Source organism: Silene latifolia, unplaced genomic scaffold, assembly GCF_048544455.1.
Source record: "Silene latifolia isolate original U9 population unplaced genomic scaffold, ASM4854445v1 scaffold_88, whole genome shotgun sequence".
NCBI classification, from domain to species: Eukaryota; Viridiplantae; Streptophyta; class Magnoliopsida; order Caryophyllales; family Caryophyllaceae; genus Silene; species Silene latifolia.
The window spans coordinates 3304274-3308397 of record NW_027413793.1 but is presented as its reverse complement, the minus strand read 5'-3'; the positions used below and the strand labels follow the sequence as shown (position 1 = coordinate 3308397).

General features: G+C 39.0%; 1 non-coding gene across 1 annotated transcript; it reads left to right on the top strand.

The window, feature by feature from the left end:
* The first annotated feature begins 1296 nt into the window (after positions 1-1296).
* Positions 1297-1403, top strand: LOC141640552 (small nucleolar RNA R71). Its single transcript, XR_012543047.1, has one exon. It is a non-coding gene; the product is annotated as a small nucleolar RNA R71 (small nucleolar RNA).
* Positions 1404-4124: the final 2721 nt, after the last annotated feature.

Here is a 4124-nt window from a genome sequence, read left to right as displayed (position 1 = left end):
AAGCTTCCCGGATCCTTTAACTTTGGAGGTGAACTCCCTTGAAGTATTGCACTACTCACCTTAGTGAAGGCGATAGTCTCAAGTTTCCGGATCGACTTCTTCTTTGTGAGGATATCTTTCATGTACTTTGCATAGGCCGGAACGTGATTGATTAATTCCGTGAAAGGAATTGAGACTTCTAAGTTCTTCACAATCTCCATGAACTTTCCAAGTTGATCATCAAATTTGGGCTTGGCTTGACGACTTGGAAAAGGAAGTCTAATCACAATGGGCTCCTTTTCTTTGGCTTTGTCTTCATTTTTCTTTGAACTTTCTTCTTTTGATGATTCCCCTTCTTTGGGACTTTGCACAATTTCTTCCTTTTCACTAGCTTTCACAACTTCATTCTCAACTTGCTTCTTCGGTGCCTCATACCTTGTACCACTTCTCAAGTGAATGGCACTAACCGTTTCATGTCTAGGGGGATTACTTTGAGGTGGTAATTGCCCCTTTTGTCTTTGTGAGCTCGAAGATGCTAGTTGGGTCAATTGTGTTTCCAACATCTTGGTGTGAGCTAGAATGTTGTTGATGGTGGTGTCTTTTGCTTGGCTATCTTTTTGCATTTGAGTGAAAAATTCTTGTTGATTCTTTTGCATTTGGAGGACCGCTTTTTGGACATCAAAACCTTGGTCATTGTGGTGATTGTATGGATTTTGATTTTGGTAGCCTTGGTTTTGATTGTAAAAGGGTCTTTGATTTTGATTTCTCATGGGTGGTGGAGTGTATGTTGTTTGAGGGTTTTGAACATTTTGGCTTTTGTATGAGAGATTTGGATGGAACTTGGTGTTTTCATTGTAAAAATTTGAATAAGGGGTACCACTTTTGTAAGCTTGGAAAGCATTAACTTGTTCGGTTGTTCCCCTACATTCACTTGAGTCATGACCCAAGGTTCCACAATTCTCACATATCCCACTTGGGATTGATGAGGATGCCGTCATGGCATTGACATGATGCTTTGATGATTTTGAGTTTTCCTCAAGTCTAGCCATAGCTTGTTCAAACTTCAAGTTGATTGTGTCAATGTGAGCACTAAGTTGAGCACCCAATTGAGTAACGGAGTCCACTTCATACTTTCCTCCTCTAGTAGCCTTGCGAGGCCTACTATATTGTGAATTATGGACCGCCATTTCCTCAATCTTGTTCCATGTTTGATTGTCATCAACTTCGGTGAACATTCCATTAGATCCCATATTGAGAATGTTCCTTGAATCTTCATATAAACCATTCCAAAATTGTTGCACTAAAAACCATTCGCTAAGTCCATGGTGAGGACATGAGCGACAAATACCTTTGAACCGCTCCCAAGCTTCATACAAAGATTCTTCATCCCTTTGCTTAAAACCCGTGATTTGAGCTCTTAGCATGTTAGTCTTTTCTGGTGGGTAGAATTTTTTGTAGAAAGCTAGAGCTAACTTCTTCCAAGAATCTATTCCAAGGGTGGCCTTATCAAGGCCCTTCAACCATTGCTTTGCGGTGCCGATTAACGAAAAAGGAAATAAGACCCATCTTATTTGGTCTTGAGTCACGCCCGTTTGAGAGATAGCTTCACAATAATCGTAAAAGGTTTCCATATGAGAATGAGGGTCCTCACTAGGCATTCCCCTGAATTGGCTCCTCTCAACTAGTTGGATGAAGGCGGACTTGGCAATAAAGTTTCCGGTAAGATGTTGTGGTGTAGGAGTACCATTTGGTAAATCCTCCTCGGTGGGTATAGAGTGTGACGAGAATTTAGGCATTGTAGGTGGATTTTGTGTGGTATTGTTTAATGGGTTTTCTTCTCCTTCTATTGCGAAAGGATTGACAAACTCACTAGTGGGTTGAACAACTTCACCAACACCTCCCAAATTCCTCCTAACAAGTCTCCTATTATTCGTCAAGGTTCTTTCGATTTCACGGTCAAAAGGTAACAAATCTCTTTGTAACCTTCTAGACATGCAAAATATCAAACAACTAGAAAACAATTAGAACAAACCTTGAGGAGTTTTACTTCCCCAAGGTGAAAAAGGACACAACTAAAAACAATAAAAGAAATCTTAAATCAATTAAACACCGTCCCCGGCAACGGCGCCATTTTTGATCGAGGCCATTTCGTGTTCACAATTAAGCATATGTGGTCGTTGGTCAATGGTCGATACAAAACAATTTATACTTCACAAACAACTCTACAATTAGTAAAGAGGCAAGTAAAGGTCGGATCCCAAGGGACGGGTATTGAAATGAGAATTCTATTGTAACTAGTGGTGTCTAGGGGGGTGTCACAAATTGGGTTGATGTAGAAGGTTACTAAACTAAGATAGCAATGAAAATAAACTAGCAAGGTAAATAAAATAAGGGGTGTAAACAATTGATTAAAAGCACTAGGGTGTCATGGGTTCATAGGGGATTCATGGGATATGATCATACAAACATGTTCTCAAATTATAAGCAAGCAATTATTGTTGTGATGGATTGAGTTGGGTTATATCTTACAATCCTAGGAAAGTTTGGGTCCCGGAGCCGAATCGATTAGATTGTACAACACCTACAAGTCGACTTAATCTTTCCTACTCAACACATGCATGGTCTAACAAGACTCGAGTTGGGTTATGTCTTACAAGTCAAGTTGAAAGGATAGAAGATGATAGTAAATGCAAGGATTCATAGGCTTAGCATTTCATCAAATATAACATGTGCATGTATTAAGATCAAAACAAGCAAGCAAATAAGATATGAAAGCATATTAATTTAAGCGTGAATCATTCCCCATGTTGGTTTCCCCTAATCACCCATTAAACCCTAGCTAAGAGACTACTCACTCATTATCATATTGATCATGCTAGAAAGGTTGTCAATCATACTAACATAATGAAACATGATGAATAAATGAAAGTAATTAGCAATAATTAAAAAGGAATTAAGAGATTATACCTACTAATGATTCCAATAATAAAGCAAGAATAATAGAAGTACTTGAATCCTAGATTGAGAGGTTGTCAATCTCCCAATAATAACCCAAATAATCTTCAATTACCCAAAATAAAGGAAGAACAAGAGAGAGATTAAAGAACTAAAACTTGGATTAAAACATGATTAATACTTGATTACAATATTGAAGAGAGATTTGATTGATATTAACTACACTAATTATTGATAAGAAGAACATGCTCCTCTAATTAGACTAATGGGGTATTTATAGTGAAAATTAGGGAGGATGCATTAGGGTTAACTAAGGGCTAAACTAGTAATTACACTTTTTAAGTTGAGCAAGGAGACTCCGGTATTCTCCGAGAGAAGGGCTTCTCTTATCGTAGCTTGAAGAATGAAAACGTCTTTGTCTTTGAAATCCGTGCGGATGGGAGTCGGGACGGCGGATCTGGGCCGAGGAATCCGAGCGGATTCTTGGGCAAGACGCTCGGATTGGCGAGGGGAATCCGAGCGGATTCCTTTGAGGGACGCTCGGATTGGGCTTGGACGGACGGACGGATTGTGTACAATCCGTTCGGATTGTATGGCAGCGTTATTTCTTCTTCTTTTCTTCCCTTTTCTTCATGAATTCCTTGGGGATTTCCTTGGGGACTCAAGGATCCTTTCTCAACAATGCTCTTCTACTATGCTATGTACAAAGGCCTTCTAGTCTTGTCTCTCCTTGATGCTTGGTCATTGAATACGATCAATTTAGCCTCGTTTTGCCATGAAAATGCAAGATTCTTACTCCTTTCCTACCAAGGGATCAAAATCTCAAAGAATATGCAAAACAAAGAACTAAAGATAAGAAATGACCCAAATAGGCACTAAAAAGCATGGAAACAATGGTAATTCGGGGGCTAAATATGCGCCAATTATGGTCACATCACATGTTCCTGCCGCTGAAATGCTAATTTTTGCAGTAGCAGGCTCCGCTGAAATGCTATTGCAAAATAGCATTTCAGCAGCTGCGCATTGCAAAATTTCAATCCTGCAATATCAGAATATTACACAGATTGATCTAATCAACCCAGCATCAAAATATTATAAACAGTGTAACCAAAACTAATTACACATGGCTCTATATACACACACATACATAGTGAGCAGACTATTGACCATCCGTTAATGAAAGAAAATAA